General features: G+C 42.1%; 1 protein-coding gene across 9 annotated transcripts in view; it reads right to left on the bottom strand.

Annotated features, from left to right (window-relative positions):
* The window catches only part of cdc42bpab (CDC42 binding protein kinase alpha (DMPK-like) b), a 103331-nt gene that overhangs the window by 78016 nt on the left and 5559 nt on the right, over window positions 1–19756 (bottom strand). The window lies entirely within an intron of this gene.

The following is a 19756-nucleotide window of genomic DNA, read 5'->3' as shown; positions in this document are numbered from 1 at the left end:
TGGGTCTTACGTATCTGCGCGCTCAGAGTCTTTGCAGCCGGGGAAAGACTGTAAAGCACTACTGTAGCTGCACTTTCTACCTATATATAGTATAGTTGTGTCATCACAACCTCAGTTGTCTGAATACGGGCTGTGTGTATTTCTCTGTGGATTGAGTATTTTTATACTTTCACAGTATTTATACAGCACATTGACCTGCTTTATAAATCACAAAAGACATGGAAATCTCACTTTTTACAATGTGGGACCTTTACATTTATAATATGTGATGTTTGCCGTGACTCCATCTTCCACTTCTGGAAGGAGTTGCAGGCTCTGGAGGTGGCCCCCGAAGAAACACTGACAGCTGTATGAATCTTCTGCTTTCACTGCCAGCAGAAACACTTGCTGCTCCATCGCAGGAACAAAATTACTTTATGGCAGCCTCTGAGTGCCTTCACAGGCCAGAACTCCCACATCAGCCCGAAAGGAAAAACACTACAGGACGGTTACAAGAGCCAGAGCTAGGACTACCAGGCATGTGCTGTGGGAATGTTCAGCAACCCAGACAATATTTTCCAATACCGAGTGTGTGAAAAATCAGAGTTAGCACAGTGCTCATACAAGAACGTAGCTGTACTGTGGCACCACATCAACTTCCAGCAGCACCTTATAAATTTCAACATCAGTTAAATTAAAGTCACCGATCACTTAAACAAAAGTAAGACTTTACTGCAAGTGGTGTTCCAGCACCAACATGTCACAACATCCTGACAGATATTACAGCCCAAGTTCCCTACTGCCTTTTCTGGGCTCATCCTTTCTCTGAATTTTCCCCCCCTACGGGTGTTGGCCCTTGCGGAAAATGAGGGGGGGTTGTTACTATGCTACGGCCCTCTGCAGCTCGACTGGTACAGCCCAGCACTGACATTGCACCATTTAAGGATTTGATTCCCATTGGGACCACCCATACTATAAATGGATCCACACAAATGAATGAAAGCATCCACTAGGCATTTGTTTAGACCTTTAAAGCAATAGTGAAGTGGATAACAATAATAAGGAAACTGAGATGCATCTGGCATAGAGTGAAAGGGACTGTCGGGTCTCGAGTAAAGGAGATGGGGAAAGGTAAAGGAGGAGAGAGATGGGACAACAACGAGAAGGGACAAGGAGGAAAAGGGCAAACAGAGGGGGTGAGAAAATAAAAGAGACGAGGTAGGAAAAGAAGAAGAGGATGATGGGAAGACAAGCAGGGAGGTGCGAAGAGGAAAAATTATCGGAAAGAGGGATATTTCAGAAAACACTGAGATGCCCATGACAGTAAAACTACGCTGCCTACTTATCGATGTCCACTTATAGATGTCGCATAAGAAAGGTAAAGTACTCACAGGCTGACTCGCTCATACACCCCCCCCCCCCCCCCACAGCTGTCACTGGAGAGAACAACCAGAGTACTTTACAGATGACCCAGGTCTTTTCTATTCAACGTTAAGATGTGTTGGCTCCCTGTGGCCATATGTGTCATAATGGAGGTAACCCAAGATCCCTTTCATTCTCTGGAAACCTGCCCAACTAGGTGTGCTCAAGATGGGGCCGACAGGAAGGACCTGAAGCTATGGCTAACATGGAGGGGATCATGATAGACTGAACACCGAGCCAAGACTACACGTTTCCAAGGTGAATACTTAAATGAGTGCTGAATTGTAAAAAAAAAAAAAAAAAAAAAACCACAATGATTATAAATGAGATTGTGCTGTTCAAAAAAAATAATTGCAATTATATTTGCCCAGTGTGATACATCCCAATTACCCCACCAATTATGCGTGAATAATCGCAACCTTGGAATGAATGATGGGACCAAAAAGTAAAGAAGACAAACAGGTAGCCCAATGAGTGAAGCATAGTAAGCCCGAAAAAAAAAAAAAACATTCTAGCTTAGCTCCTAACTTGTTTGCCGTTTTAGAAAAATACTTTGGATTCTCAGTAAGGTCAATTTTAAAGCTGTAGCTTGCTACATTCCTCAATCACATTTTTGCTTCAAGACACAGTCTACGACATTCACACACTGAAAGAAATGTGCTGCCTAAAATCTTAACATTATTGTTTTATTCACAGAGCGCCCATAGAGTGTTATTGAAACTACCAAATCCAGTGGGATGACACTGACCTAGAAACTGAAGCTAACAATACTCAGAGTCAACAGCATTTTAGTGAGAAGATCCTGCCAAAAACATAACCAGTGTTTCAGTGCCATTGTGTACTGCTGTTTGTGTTCAGGAGATATCATTTTCTGGGGTATTTCTGTTTCGGTAATTTCGAGTAAAAATTGTCACATGAATGCTCTGAATCACAGTGTATAGTTTCACTAAAATGTATCTAAGTATATACATGTATGTGCATGGTTTTTGTTTACGTGTCATTGCATTAACCAAGCTCTTCCTGTTTATGTGTCTACACACACAGGGATGAGATCAGAGCACAACTGAACCCAGTTTGAAGTGTCTGGTTGAAAAACTGAAAAACTGAACTAATCATCAGCATGTTAAAGAACCCAAAATGAATAAAAATGCAACAATGTTCGCTTTTTCAATGCAGGTCGTGGCCTCTTCTGTTACAAAGGAATAATGGGCAGGCTGTGAAGTTAACTGACACTGAAATCTGGAGAAAACCACTAAATTACCATTTCTGCTCCCAAATTAAATGAATGGAACTGAAGAGATATCTATATCTCTATCTATCTATCTATATATATATATATATATATATATATATATATATATATATATATATATATCTCTCTCTATATATCTATCTATCTATCTATCTATCTATCTATCTATCTATCTATCTATCTATATCTCACACACACACACACACTTATATATATATATACATACATACACACTTCTCCCTGTGCTGCAGCCATGCACAACAGACACTTTCTAGGCCACAACCAGTCCCCATCACTGCAAAAAAAGACTAGCTTGGCTACTAATTATAACCTCCAGAAGAAAGGTGTCAACGCTGGGACTTGTAACAAAAAGCATCCTGAAAATATGCATCTGGCTACGGCTGGGCGTGTTAGGACGGGCCCCCCTTTAGAGGAGGAGGAAGGTACACATGTGACTACAACAACAAAAAACGCATTATATTTCAAAGCGAGGATACAATGGTAGCGCTAGCTTACGTAACTGATAGACAGGCAGAGATGAGCTCAGGGCAGGGCCTGGGTCTTCTCCGTGTTGTTATCATAGGGAAACTATCCCACAAACATAGAAGATAAGTACAGAAGATGCTCCGTCTTCTACAATTTGTCCTCTTCCCGACACAAGTACTGGCAGTAAAATGGACTGATAATCTTCTAAAAGCACAAAAACAACTTTCCGAACCAACACGACCATTGCTTTCCATTCATAAATTGGCACGGCACTACATCCATACATTTAATTCAATTTACCTGGAGTCAACCAGGCAGAGAAAACTCAAGCCTTATCCATTTAAGACTTATCCATGGGCTCAGGCCCAACGGGGTAAGCTGCGAGAACAAACACGACGGTGCAGTAGCAAACAGACACCTAGATAACCGTAACGAGACTAATGACCTCACTGATAAGCAGATTGAGTCAGCGTGGGAGGCTACAGTGGGACGGGCCTGTGTTGACGAGTACGTGAGACATCTAGGCGATCGCACAAACCGTCGGGCTGATAAACAACAGCCTGCACTTGGTTTGCTTCCACAGTGGTGTGACGGACAGCATGATACAAGTAACACCAAGCACCTACGGCAACTGTCCAGTCTGTCAGCACGCATACTTAGCCTCTACACCTGTGACTTTAGCACGCGGCCTGTTATCACCTCCACAACCTCTCCTATTCTCTTTTATTGCTGGATGAATCAGTGAGCCTAAAGAGCAGTGCAGCAGTGTAACTGACAGCTTCATTCAAGGTGGGCCATCCAATTTACTTTGGCAGAAAATAGTGTGCTCATGTAGGACCCCATCGCATAGCAACAGTAACTGAGGAGGGCGGGACTTAGCTGTGTTTTACAACCTAATGCTGTCATCTTCCAAATATACACTTAACTGTGCAACAATATTAACAGTCAAAGGCCATCTTGCATGTATTACTGCACTTCTTTTCATGTGGTGGGAGATACTGACTCAAGCGAATACGTGTCCCAGCTGAGCTATTTGCAGACCTTGGGAATATCGTTATAATGACTAATGGAAATGCCTCATTTATGGTATTTCCTTATCAGAGGAGGACTAACTCTGGAGGGGAACAGATTCGCAAAAAGAAATAAGGCATTTTGAAAACAGATGGGAATCCAACAAAGCAATTAAGGCTAGGCATAGAGCTATAGGTGCTAACGCAATGTAGAGCATATGGAAAGAAATGATTACCTAATATCAGTAAATGAAGTGTTTTGGACAGAAATCTGCACCAAAACGTTTATCATACTTAACCCTAGGTTCAGCATTACTGATACTAAAGTATGAGTCAATTTTACAGTGTGTTAATGAAAGATTTCATGGCTGTACGTGTGTGTGTGTGTGTGTGTGTGTGTGTGTGTGTAATCAACGCAGGGTAGTGCTATGCGCAACAATGAGTGTCGGCGTGAAAGCAGCGTGAATGAAATCACACACACACATTTCTGCGTTGCAGAATAAACATTACATGTAACATATGCTTTTCTAAAAGAAACTAAGCTATGCTAAACTGATTCCCAATAACCCCCAACAACAATCAATAAACAGGAAGGGGGAAAAAAAAATAAATAAATGAAGTAGCTATGGCACTGATTAGTCTTATTTCGAATGCCTAAGGGAGTAAAAAATTGGATTTGGGGGCGATGGAATGTACTCATCAGCAGCGAGTCAAATTGTTGTGTCTGTAGCATGACCTTCAGCACAGGGAGGAAATGGAATGAGGCAGCTCTCTATATATAGAGGTGAATAACAGTGACGACTCAGTGGAGGACAATTGAGATGACAATCGGAGCGACCACAGGATTTCCCCCACCAGAGAGAGGGAAAATGGCTATAGGGACAGCCTGGTGGGTTTTGGGCTAGTGATGCATTTTATCACCTGCAACCAGTGTCCAAAATCCTCTTTTTGACTCACCGGCCAAGCATATTTTTTTTAACAGCCAAAATATTAAATTGCAGTTTTGGTTTTATTTCAGTTAGCCTAATAGCTGGTTTGATTTGCATTGAGAGATGATTTTATGGAAAGTACCCCATGACAATCTGTAGGTATGGTGAAGGGTATGTGATGATGTGGGGCAATTTTAATTCCAAAGGCCAAGGGAACTTTATCAGGATGCATAGTATCCTGGATCCATGAAATAACTGGCCTTTAAAAATAAAGATCTGCCTGCCTCTATGGGAATTTAACATAGGGGTGTACTTACTTATGCCCCCTGTATTTTAAGGAAGAACATTTATTTATTTACGATACATTATTCATTCACAAAGAAAATTGGTGTCCTTAAAGATTGGATTTTTCCTCATTTTTTTAATTAAGGCATTAAGATCAATTTCAAATCAAAGATGATTTTTTTATTCCTCTTTTTAGTCAACTTTAGCATGGGTGTCCTAATTTTTTCACGACTGTATTTACAAAAAGCAACTAAAATATGATTTGACAATTTCATTATTAAGGTCCTGCTAAAGTGGGAATTTCAAAATAAACGCGCATGTTAAAGATGACGACATGTAGAGCTATTTTTACTTTGTAATATTGGATCGTTGAGGATTGAGATCGATACATCGATCCAGACCGATGTATCGTTACACCCCTAGTTTGGGCTAGTCAAACATAAAATTCACTGACTAACATACGGAGGTACTTTCAAAAACGTCCACACAAATAGATATTTTGAGCACTCTTTCAGTTGTGCACATAACCCGTCACAAACTTACTCTCAAGCACTTGCCCACAACCCACAAAAGCCCTTTCGAAACCGACACCACAAAACCGCTAAATTAGGGCTGGGCATTACATCGATATTATATCGACATCGATATATGAGGTTAGATATTGTCTTAAATTTTGGATATCGTTATATAGTGATATGGCACAAGTGTTGTCTTGTCCTGGTTTTAAAGGCTGCATTACAGTAAAGTGATATCATTTTCTGAACTGAAAAATTCATACAAATATAAGGCTGGGCAATATATCGATATTATATCGTGATATAAGACTAGATATCATTTTAGATTTTGGGTATCGTAATATGGCATAAGTGTTGTCTTTGCCGGTTTTAAAGGCTGCATTACAGTAAAGTGATGTCATTTTCTGAAACTACCAGACTGTTCTAGCGGTTCTATTATTTGCCTTAGTCATTATATCCACATTACTGATGATTGTTTATCTAAAATCTCACCGTGAAAATATTTTGTGAAAGCACCAATAGTCAATAATGCCGCAATAGCAACATCGATGTATTTGGTCAAAACTATCGTGATATTGGATTTTCTCCATATCACCCAGCTCTGCGCTAAATCCCTGTCAGAACGTAACACTGCTGAGGAGGAAACATGCTCACGAGTGAATGAGTAAACAGATTGCCAGGTGCTGCACATGGGCCTCATTTTATCACTGGGGATCTACTCGGACAACACCGTGATTCAGACTGAGGGACAATCAGATCAGTTGCATGTGAGACCGGCCGGCGTGAATGACCGCCATTCAGGTGGAAGACAGATGAATGGGGCTGACAAACTGTTCACCCATCGAACATTATTTGAGTCATGCGTCTCCACTATAAAGACAGGGAGGTCGGAACAGTGAGTGCAAGAGATGTGCACGCATACAGCAGTGCAGATGTATAGATAGACCTTAAAATAGATCAGGTCACCGTCAAATTCGCCACCGCACCAAAAGCCAAGGGCGATGCTCCATCAGCGTCAGCTGTTGTACAGCAGAGGAACAGAGAGTACAAGAGATAGATGAACTGACTGCAAATGATATCTTCTTCAGCAAATCCAAGGCAACAACAGCGAGGGCTCCTCTAATCTATTACAACCATTTCAATCTCTCTCTCTCTCTCTCTCTGCCTAATTTCTCACATTTCCTCTCTCATTATCTAATTAAGAAGACTGAGCAGAAATGCCATAAAATACTAGCCTGACAAGACAGACCCACATCAAGACGTTGGGTCTGGGAACTCACCAGGGCTAGTTGATAGATTAAACTGTTGCCGTATCTGTTCGGCAAAACTCCGAACACATCTTCCTTTTTTAAGAATCAGTTGCCGTTCTTTGTTCTTTTCTCAAAGAAAAGCTTAACTCCAAGTCTTCCAGAGTCGCGGCCAAAGCCGATTCACCAGCAGCAGCAGCCATAAGCCCGCCCACCGACTCTATACACGATGTGATTGGCCCGGCCAGAGTTTGGTTTTTCCAGCTCGCAAGCCAACGTTGAGTTGCTAGATCCCCTGGCTGCAAATTACATTTGCTGCCGCTAGGGTGCGTCTAGATTTCCAGGCTAATAAAATGATTGTGGACTTGACCTTTTTCTAGATTTTTCTAGAAAGTTGTACTCTAGGCGTAGGTCACCTGCTGTGTCACAACTCTCAAAACAGCTAAATGAGAAGAAAAAAATCAAAACAGTAATGTCGGATTAGCTCAACCTGTTTTGAATCTTGCCTAACAATATTAACTGATACTGCTTATCTGTATCTGATCTAAAAGCTGCATCAGTGCATCACTACTGATGAGAGTGGGGACAAATCCCATGCTTGCCCACATTTTCTTGGTATTCTGGGATTCAAAAGTACAGATGTTCTAATACCATTTTTTCTTTCCGACACCGATTCCGATACCTGAACTTGCGTACTGGCCGATACCGAGTACTGATCTGATACAAAGCCTGGATGGATGTATGTGAGTGATAGGATTGCTATCAGTGTTGTATGGCCTGGCTCAGATTAAACCCTTTGTAAAACATGAAAAATGATATACGGAGCATGAATGCCATAGAACTTTCTTTTTATTATCTACATCTTTTACATAACTTTAAAGTGGATTTTGTTCGGCATTAAATTATGTGGTGTCGGGTTGGTGTATAGACTCGCGTACTTGCAGATACCAATACCAGCATTTTAGGCAGTATCGGAGGTATTTCTGATACTGGTATCGGTATTGGAACAACTCCATGAGCCTGCTTGTGTAACCTGCATGCTGCTGCAGGCTTATCTAAGCAGCTAATTTCAGCTAAAATCCTTATTTAGCCTGAACTAATTCAAAAGGGCAAATACCTGTCCTTTACATTTGGCATGAGGTTCATTTTAAAAGTATGACAGCATGACAGTGAGACAGAGGATCAAAGCATGTGCGTGCGTGCATCCGTGTGTGTATGAATGCAGCAGTAAAGCTTTATTAAGGATGCAGCTCAGCGCTGTGCTGTCAGTACGCTGCTGGTTGGACTGACTGCACTGTCTGATCGACTCAGCCTCTGCACGTGCATCTCTTTTGCACACGCTAACGCAAAGTATATGCATGCAAACGTTCCCCCAAAAAAAGGAGAAGTATGTACACCCTCACACACATGCCCTACACACACACGCACACACACGCTGGCACCGGCACACCAACCCAGCCTTCTCTGTCACTAGGCAAAGCTGGCATATAGCAGTAGGGAGGGAGCAAGGGAGGGGGTGTGGGGGAGAGCTGTGAGAGGCAGGGAGGGGAGGGGGAGGAGAGAGCAAACAGAGGAAATAAAGGAGGGAAAGGAGACAGAATAGAGGAGAGAAAATGAGAGGGATGCTTTTGAGACAAAGAGGGCCAAACAACCAACAAGAGGTGTGCAGCATTACAGAGTGCACACGAGCAAGGAAGAGTAATGGAGGAGATAGCAAATGGACAGAATGACACAGACATAAACAATGACAGCAAGAGACATGCCAGGAGCTGACAGACAGACAGACAGACAGACAGACAGAAAGACAGATGGGAGAGTGAATGGGGCGGGTGCCACTGGTGGACAAAGAGGCAGGCCTGGCCTCATCTAAACAGCTGCTGTTCTCTCCAACATTGCACCTCTGCTCCAAATTCCACAGGCAGCCCAGCTCTGTGGGGCTGGGGCCTGAGTCAGCGCTTTTTACACACAGCTGAGCCCTCTGCTCAAAGCAGCCAGGGGATGCACTGGCTACGGCGCATGCAGAGGGACACAAAGCAGCCATGGCCGAAGGTTGGAGTTATACAGACTTCTGCATCTAAATCATCATAAGCTGTGGTTACCACTTAAAATATGAAAGTTTCTGTTGCAAATCTAAAAGACGTTAGACTACTAAAATTGATGCAGCCAGTCAAGGTGATGCAGTGCTATGATGCAAAATCAAACAAGGCAAGAGAGAATCACAAGAGAATATTAGATAGAGGCAGAGCAGTTGCAGTGAGCTAAGGACAACATCTCTATCAACAGACCATAGCATGAGCACTGAACTAGGATGACTAACCGGATGGAATGAGCATCTAAAATGGATGCTAACTTGTCCCGTGCTAAAGCTAATGGGAACATTCCAACACAACAACAGAACAACAGTACACAGAAATGAGCTGGAAAGTAGGAGCAGATACCCCATGGCAACAACAAACACCATAGGTCAAAATGAAATGTAATCAACATAACATGCTAACATTAGAGTTGTTCCAATAACCGTATCGAAAAACCCTTCGGTACCGCCTAAAATGTTAGTTTGGGCAAGTACACGAGTCTGCTCGCAAATGGCCGTTTGCTAACGTTAGCTCTCCGCTACCAGGCAATCAATTCTTCTTTTCCGCTCTAAAAACAGTAGTAGTACACAGCAAGTTGCGCTGGCAGCTTCTATTTTTAGAGCGGCGAACAAGAATTTGGTCTGCTCGCGGAGAGTGTACTTATACATCCACGAGAGTGTAAAAAAAAGTGTCATTATTGACGTTATACATTTATGAGCGTAATGAGCAGTCAGCGCTAACGTTCGCGAAATGTCAGCAATTTGGCAATATTTTACACTGGAAAATCCCGCTAGGAAACCGGTGATGTGTGTGTACAGTATGCAAAGCTTCCGTTACTAGGGGTGACGCTAGTGTTGCCAATTACAGTTTGACTAAATACCGTTACTAGTAGCATCATAAATGTAGCATTTCAATTTTAAATGTCTTTTATTTGACTAAATTGGGAAGCTTTGGGAAGGGTTATTTATTTCTAGATTTATATTCTTTTCCAGTTATGACTGAAAGTTCCACGGCAGTCATACTTCAAGGGTTTAACCAGCCAATCATATCACATCCATACATTGTTAATAGTATACAGCTTTGTTTCCTAGTGCACTGGTATTGGATTGGTACTCGGTCGGTATCAACCGACACACAGGTTTGGGTTTCAGAATCGGTATCGGGTAGGAAAAAAAAAAAATAGTAGTGGAACTCTAGCTAAAATGCCCAACAAGTACAGTACAAGCCTAAAGCAGAGCAAAGCAGAGGGGAATTGGATTCCCTGGCAACTCCCCATACATCAGCAGCTGAGGTTTCGTGCCAAACTGCCTCGCTGTTTCTCTGCATGTCGGAGAAACATCCTGTGACAGAGAAGAGCGAGGGGAGGAGAAACCAAAGGGCCAGAGAAGATCACATGCTGCAGTTTTGTCCATGCCATTTATGAATGTGTGCCCTGACGAGGCTCCTGAGGGCTCTGGTTTTAAGAGTAGCTAATAGGTTTGATCCTGAGGGGGGGATGGCAGTGGAGGGGCGGGCAGCCGGCACCCTCCCATGATGATAGATTTGTAGGAGTAAAAATACTGGCCTGAACTTACATTGAGTTTTATATTTAAAGTTGTTTGCCTCTTCTAGAAATCCACCTTTCAATACTCATCTTAACAAAGAAAATTTGTCCTATTAAAAAAATACTACACACATAATATAATAGTGTGTACACACAGTTTGAATTGGATCTGGTAGCAACTGTGTAGATGCCAAATTGTCCATGGCTGCTGCTCAGAAAGTCTTAGATTCCATAATCCCTAGATTTAACAGCTGTTACACATGGTTTGTTTCTTCCTTTCACATCAAAAGTGTATCACAATACTACACAACGTGAAATATACTACTGGTGAATGTGTGCGCCACACTGGACATTTCATTTTAATAGAATTAAAAGTTCTCGTGACACATTGAGATTAAACACAAGAAAGTATCACCACTCGGAGGCTTAGTGTTATAATGAAAAGAAAGATCAACTGTAGAGAGGTGGATTATGCTGCTGCTAGGTTTCTTTTCTTTGTTTAATGCTGTCACTCTGGCTCCACATTTGAAGCCTGTAGCTATAGCTGCCATTCTCTAAAAAGGAGAAAGCTACAAACTTTTCAGAGCCACCTTTCAAGCCTATAGGCAATGAGTATGTAATACCTATGGCAACTATGTTAACACTTTTGCCGAATTACACAACCAGCAGGCGTAGCAACATTAGCATTCATATAGAGTCGTGTTTCTGGCCCACATTGCAAATCAAAGTCCAATATTCTCTATCCTTTTAGCTCTGGTTGGGTCTCTACCAACTCCTGAGAGAAACTTCTGACTAGGGCTGGGTGATTAGCCTGACGTCGTCATACTCAGATTCTAGTCAGAATCTGAGTCAGAATCTGAGTCTGATACTGCTCCATTGGGCTGTGATTATGAGGCGTGTTTCAACCGAACCAGGAAAGAAAACGCCTCTGCAATCAATTGGATAGACCTACAACCAATCAGAGCAACGGAGACGGACGTCACAGAAGCTTCAAGTCAAAGGCAGGCTTCGACAGAGAAAAGGCAGAGGCGGCAGTTTCAGTTGGTGATCGTCTGTCCATCATCGTATTGGTCCGAACAGCTCTGGTTCGAGCATAGTTGCTCCACAACGGATCAAGTCCAGACCGAACTTCCCGACCTCAAATGTTGTGGGCGGGGCTAAGTTCACCTGGCATCCAGGCTACTGGGCGATATGAAGAAAATAAAATATCACGATGTTCTTGACGAAATACCTTGATGTCGATATTGCGACGATATTGTAGGATTGACAATTGGTGCTTTAACAAAATATTATTTACACAATGAGATTTTTGATAAATAATCATCAGAAATGTCGATTTAATGAGTAAAGGCAAATAATAGAACAGCTAGAACAGTCTGCTAAGTACAGAAAAACTTTACTCTAATGCAGGCTTCAAAACCAGGAAAAGACCACACTTAGTATATTACGATTTTACGATATCCAAAATCTAAGACGATATCTAGTCTCATATCATGATATCGATAAAATATCGATATATTGCCCAGCCTTACTTCTGGCTCTTCAGCTGCTAAACGCTGATGTTCACCAGTCAGTTGGTAACTTTGTCGACTGCCGTTTGGTGCTGGGCAGTGTTTTTTTTTTTCAAAGCTATCTCACTGAAAACAGCTGCCTGCTGCAGCTGGAAACGCTGCGACGAGAGCAAGGAGAGTGATTCAGAAAAAGTTATGCCACGGGCCAGAAAACCAAAACAATTAGTCAAAGGATGGTTTGAGGAGAACTGCAGAGTTCGGTGATAATTAGCTGTGGGTTCATCATTACGAGCGACTCCTTTCCTGATACACATAGTCATTTAGATCCATTGTTATAACAACAATATTGATTATAGCTGCTAAAGATAGATTTTCAGTGGAGTGTTTCTTCAATCTGCTGCTGGAATTACTATGATTCCATACATTTTTATGAATGAAGAAAGTAAGGGAGGTCTGCGTTATGCATTTTCTCGCTGTTAATTGAATTGGCTTTCCCTTACATCTTGCTCAGTGAGCCCAGCGTGCATACACTCCCAGTTCAGTGAGTATGGGAAGAGACAAAACTATGCAGGCAAGTGCCTTCGCCAGTTGGCCGTGGGACCATTTCGGCAGAACGGGTGGAGGGGGCGAGCAGCTTTCTGAAATTCACTCTTTGACAACATAAAAAAAAAAAATCTTGTGAGAAAACAATGTTGCTCTGTCTGGGGTGTTCATGTCTGTATGTGTATGTGTATGTGTATGTGTGTGTGTGTGTGTGTGTGTGTGTGTGTGTGTGTGTGCGTGTGTGTGTGTGTGTGCGTGTGTGTGTGTGTCGCTGGTGTACACTTAGCTGGCAGACGGAAAGGAAGACTTGCTAATTGCTCCTCAGGCTGAAGAGTCATTACAGGGAGAGCAGACCAACATTTTTCCTTCAGTATGTTCAGAAGGACTGATGAGAGTGCTAGAATTAGCACTAAAGGCTCTTGGAATTTCCCTGACATCAAACTCATCTTGCATGTTAATGCCAGGAGCTTGATATTTATCGCCTACAATAATAAGTAATAGCAGCAGCTGAGGTTAGTAATATGGATACAGATGATAGTGTACAAAATCTAAGTGATGCTGATTTCTAATTAGAGTCGTGTCTAAGACAGCATTCAAACACAACCTGTGCTAATGCACCCTTTCCAAGCATCTATTGCAATATGAACCTGCACAATAAACATATCGCGAAAGGCTGCGACATATCGCAAAAGACACAAATCTACACTTGGGAATGTAACTGTCACTCTTTTTTTAGTGGTGCATTTTATGTTGCATTCAATGTTAAATTTGTGAAATTATGTTTTTTTTTTAAATTCAACAAGCAATTTGTTGCATTTTAGCACAACACTGAAAGCAGCAGAAAGGCGAGTACACTTTCATATCTGTTTATTTATCCCAAGTAATGTCGGTATATGTTCCCATATGGTGCAGCTCTTCTAGAGAAGGTCTTATTTTGAAAGACTGCTACGGTAGAAAAAGAAACGTAACGTTATAATGAGCCAACCAGGGTTCAAAATTAGCACCATTTACCAGCCAAATGCTGGTAAAATATGCAAGTGGCTGGTAGATTTGCTTCACTCACCAGCCCAAAAAAAAAAAACAATGGATATATACTGAGTGTCTGGGTAAAATTTTAACATTCACTAGCCATTTGTCTGGTGGATGAAAAAGTTCATTTTGAACCCTGGAGCCAACGCAGCCAACAGAGTAGGCTCATTTTCATTCGGTCGGCAAACACTGGCTGAAGTGATGGACAGACAGCTGAAACCAGCTAGCAGACTCTGCAGGGGGATGAATGAGCTAGAGAAAGAGGAGAAGAAAGAAAGAAATGGGAGGATGAGGGGAAGTGAAGGTGAAGAGAAGAAGAAAGGGAAAAGGGGAACCATTTGCAGTCAGATCCCGAGGGTCCTGAAAGACTGGCTAATGACCTGCGCTGCAGTGTGTCCTCTGGGAGACGGAGAAAGGAAGCCAACCCTTCCCCTGCCGCTTTGTGATGACACATCACAATTAGCGGCAGGCATTTCTCTGGCTACAAAACTCCCAGACAGATTGACTAAGTGTTTTTAAAGGCCGTCTATGAAATATACCCAAATGCCACGCACAATTCCCCATGTGTTATTCTGATTAAAAAAAAAAGGCCCAGGTTATCCTTATGGACTGCAGCAATGCCATCTTTGCTACCACGGCTACACTAATATATCCCTTTATTAATATACCTCACCGGCCGTTCCATTAGAACTTTAATGTTATGAAATAAAGTCTTCAATTACTGGATTCTCGTCAAGGGGCGACTGCTCTCAGCCATTCGTGGGGCCGCGGCAGTATACCATGTGGAGAGAAGTTATTAATAACCTCTCATGAAATGACATTACAATAAATTATATAACTTGTTAGTTGACACTATGTAGCAGACCAGTATGACTTTATTTAATGCAGTCATTTCTGTTCTCCAAAATGGAAGTCGCCTTTGAAATTTTGGAAAAACAATGTCAAAATGCTGGTATCTAATGGCTGTTAGTTGTTTTAAAAATGGGCACTCCACTGATTTTACACATCAAGGTCAGGGTACTCATGTGGAGTCAGCCTAGGTCTCCTGTGGCTATGCAGGGAGCTTTACAAAATCTGGGTAAAAAAAAAAAATAAAAATAATAACCCTGAGCATTTTTATCAGCGTTATCTGGCCTTAGTGGCTTCACATGTCTACCAGAAAGCCTACATTGTGCACTGAGGCATGACATTTGAAAGATGTGCGCGTTTACCAGGCGGGGAGAGTCTGAGGAAAGATGCTATTGACTTTATTTGATTAGAATTAAATAGGTTACCCGAGTTTCAGGCACTTTAAATGATAAACTATAAACCATTATCTTCTGTAAGTGAAGGATTTCATATTCTTTAGCTTCTTTGGTCAGGTTTGTTTGGAATGCTGCTGGGTTAATTTAGAGTAAGTGAAATGTAGAGGGCAAAAAGAGCATTACAAAGTGTCAGCGGCTGCTGGACTGCTCCCTTTGGAACACTAAACTCTGGTGAGAAGTGGTGGATACCAGGAGAGGAGAGGATCTACATGGGCCCCTCTGCTATGTCTGATTGTTTGCGAGTGCACTCAGGACAATGGAAAAGGCTGTGTGTGTGTGTGTGTGTGTGTGTGTGTGTGTGTGTGTGTGTGTGTGTGTGTGTGTGTGTGTGTGTGTGTGTGTGTGTGTGTGACAGAAAGGACTAAAGGGATTACGAGTGTTCAAACTGACTGTATGGGAGTTGGTGTGAGAGGGGAAATCCACCAGCAAGGGGGGGCGGGGGACAAAAAAAAAAAACAAGCTAGTGACCTTGCATCTTTCCAACAACACCAAAATGTTGGACACTAGTGAGCCTCGCGAGTACACAATGACACAATGCGATACAGCTGGCCCACTTCCTCGTATGACATCATGTACCCGGCTGGGTCCGGACCAGCTCGCTGAGTCCTTGTGGTTCCTTCCTGTTCTCTGTGCCCGCCGTAACCACCGGACAGCCACACAGGAAACGCCACAACTAGAGGGGGTAACAAGGATGTCCTCATGGAGGCCAGCCCCGTGCAGGATTTTTAAAAGTCCCATTGTAATATTGACAATCGGGGATATTACGAAATCTTCTGCGGACCCGATTAATATCCATCGGAACAACTAATTCCTAGTGTGAGCGACTATTTCAGTTACTTCATGTCTTGGGATTTATTCCTCCTGACCATGACCAAACCATAATTAAACACCGCTTCACAGTGAACTCTCCATTCTGTCTTTATTATCCACCATGCACGTATGCCAAAAATAAAAAGCACTAGAGTACATTCCCTGCCTCCTCTACCCAAACAGGGCAAGGGTTTAACTGGGCATGACCGCTGATGTTCTGCAGCTGGAATCAGTTAACCTAGACTCTTCTAAACGCATGTTTATTACTGCAACTGTAGTATGCGCAATGTACTTCATATGAAGCCAGGGGTTTAAAGTGCTAGCCTTGCATATGGCCTTGTTTGTTCTTGGTGGGGTGTTATGGCTGCCGAGCTGAATTTAAAACCATGTGACGCAAGAATTCTTTTTTGGAACGGACACAACTCAAATTCTTTATAGGCGTAGTGGCAGCCTGTCTGGTCAATAATGGGAATAACAGGGAGCGACTCCAGTCTGTGAACTATGAGATAGCCTAGTAAGGCAAAACCACAATAATAAGAGTGAGTGAGAGTGTGTATGTGTGTGTGTGTGTGTGTGTGTGTGTGTGTGTGTGTGTGTGTGTGTGTGTGTGTGTGTGTGTGCGCGCAGTGTTTCCTCTATGTTGATTTTGTAGTGGCGGCCCACCATGGCAAGATTTCTGCTGCCACGGTATCAGAAATAGGGCTGTACAAAAAAAAATGTAATCGCGGTTGCTTTTTAAATTATCCTGCCGCTCACATTGCAATTTAACAACAAGTAGAACTATTCAACTCCACATACTGTTGTGTTGATGTAGTTTATTGTCAAAACATTGTTCGGACAGACCTGCCCCCACTGCTAAAAAAAAAATCCATAAGGAAACACAGGGGTGTGTGTGTGTGTGTGTGTGTGTGTGTGTGTGTGTGTGTGTGTGTGTGTGTGTGTGTGTGTGTGTGTGTGTGTGTGTGTGTGTCCACTGTGAGTAGTGTGTGAGGCATGCTGCCAATAAAAGCCATGCAGGGTGGAGCACACATCAGCTGCAGCTAAACAGCTGGCCACTGCGTGCTAACATTGAGTCTAGATTGTGAAAAGGTTAAGCGCACACCCACCCCCCCTCCACCACCACCCCCCATGTTTGCCAACTGTGGGCTGGCGCATGGCTGCCCGTTTTCATTCAGCTACCCAGCAATCCATTTCCCGAAACATGGAAGGAGTGTAGGCCAAAAGAAAACGCAGGAACTAATGGCACAAGTAGGAAAACAGGATATCTATGACAAATGAATGCAAGCGTCGTGTCCACAGAAACATAAATACCTGTTACGGAAACTGAAGACATCCGCAAAAGGTGCACAAAACACTTAAACCAAATAATAAAAAGATAAACTTTTAAATACTGAGTTTGTAGACATCAACTTCATTGCTGGTTCTGAAATACTGAAACGCTAAAATCCCCCACATGAGCCGTGGATCAAGGTGGAACGAAAGAATCCTACACATACAATTATTATTCCGTTCACAACTGAGGGTTGCTTGTTCCACGGAGGTCAGATTCTTTGAGGAATGATGCTAAACCTTCATGTTAAACTCTATAAAGCCTCCTTTCGTATTTGCAGCAAATGCCGATGCAGAAGCATTGGAATTCATTTCGTTTAAAAAACACCAGATGTATGACAAATACGGAAGATGTTGACACTGACTGGCTATGGCGTTATATATGTGTCACATTCCTGAGCGAGTAATTGTATGTTTTGAGCACAGAGAACTATATTTTGCAAGCGCATTACATTGCATTTTGAACAGAAATGTACACTCGCAAAAAATAATTCAGTTTGAGTAAACAAAAACCTATTTCGTGCACAATAAATGTATTTACATGTCTTTCTCTGCTCGCAGGTAGACGCTGCTGCGTTCCGGTCATGTCTCCCTCGCTCTCAACCTCTTCTCTCTACGCGCTCAACTCTAGACACGCTCGCTCAGATTTTCACAGCGTTACAAGTGTGCCACAAAACCAACCAATCGCGGAATCAAAAGGTCAATTCTGATTGGCTGTTCGTCTCCAATTAGATCGCAAGTAGCAGGAAAGACATCTACAGGGAAACAGTCTTTGACGCAACACCTGCCGTGATGCCCCAGCAAGGGGTATCTCTGCTGTAGCCAGTGGGTACTTGGAAAGATTGTGGAGCAGCTTAACTAATTAAAATAATTGAATTATGATTGATTTAAAACAATATATCAGCTAAAACAGCTCAACACATGTTTAAACATATAGCGAAGTAATCAATGGTAGAAATAAACAGCTAACAGTGGCCTACTGACTTAGCTAACAGTTGAAATGATTAGCTAAAAGTAATAGATGAATTTTGAAACATTAACCGCACTTCAAGTAAAAGGCCTAGCTAGCTAGTAGAATTTCTGACCAAACCAACCTAAATGTTTACAGTTCAATTGCATGAAAATGTAAGAATATTCACTTTAATATGATAAATAGTGTGAACACATTGGGAATTCATAGGGCGGGGTATGTGAGTTTATATGACAGGGCTGTGGGGGGAAACTCAGACCAGAAGGGTTGGAAAGCACTGATCTATAGTATTTTATATTATTGACCGACCGGTATATTACAGACATGCCTTAATAGTTGTGTTAATCACAATACCGTTGTTTGAATTACATATCTCTGTGTGACTAACGTCATCCTTCACAAGCAATCTAACATTAGCCCAGCATGGATAAAGTCTATGCATCCAACGTATTCATCCGAACACACCTAAAACGTCACAATCCAGCCACTTGTAAGAAGTTTGTAATACTGGTTACATAGTTATCGTGTTTTATTAACCTTAATTCTGTTTGCCAAGGCTATATATTTTATTGGCTTGCAAAGTAGCTATCCGTTGCTAACGCTAACGTTAGCTAGCTAATGTATGTCAAAAAGCAGTAGCTAACTAATGTTACTGCCAAGATATGGTTTCATTGTAAGACAGCGTAAACACATGACAACACTTGACGAGTCTTACAACACCTCTCTGGTCTCTAGTGAAATCATATCTTGGCAGTAGTTAGCTAACGTTTCTGCTTTTTGAGATAAATTAGCGTTAGCAACGGATAGCTCCTTCGCAAGCTAATATAGCAACATAATTCAGGTTAATAAAATACGGTAATGTAACCAAAGTATTAAAAACTACTTAGCTACATGTGGCTATAGTGTGACAGGTCTACTGCTGTTCAGTCTCGCATTGCGAGACCTAGCTAACTTAGCTAGTTACAGTGCTGCGAGGCCTGTTCAGATGGCATGTCGGCTGCAGTGTGTGAGCTAAATTGCTTGTGAAGGATGAGTCAAACTAACGTTAAACACACAAGGAGATATAAGTCAAACAAAAAAACGGCATTATAGTACACACAAATATTAAGACATTTCTGTGATATAAGTCAATAATACAAAATACTGACCGAAATGTGTTTGAATCTTTTGTACATGTAATTAAGTTTGAATTAGTCGAACAGATCCACTGTAGTCAGTATTTGCTGTACCAACAGGTGTTAACTGAAAAAGACTGTTCCTCCTAGATTTTTGTTTCCTGCTACTTGCGATCTAATTGGAGACGAACAGCCAATCAGAATTGACCTTTTGATTCTGCGATTGGTTGGTTTTGTGGCACACTTGTAACGCTGTGAAAATCTGAGCGAGCGTGTCTAGAGTTGAGCGCGTAGAGAGAAGAGGTTGAGAGCGAGGGAGACATGACCGGAGCGCAGCAGCGTCTACCTGCGAGCAGAGAAAGACATGCAAATACATTTATTGTGCACGAAATAAGTTTTTGT

The sequence above is a fragment of the Sander lucioperca genome, chromosome 9, assembly GCF_008315115.2.
Source record: "Sander lucioperca isolate FBNREF2018 chromosome 9, SLUC_FBN_1.2, whole genome shotgun sequence".
NCBI lineage: Eukaryota > Metazoa > Chordata > Actinopteri > Perciformes > Percidae > Sander > Sander lucioperca.
Note: the sequence above shows the minus strand (reverse complement) of the source record. Positions and strands in the feature narration are given on the sequence as shown.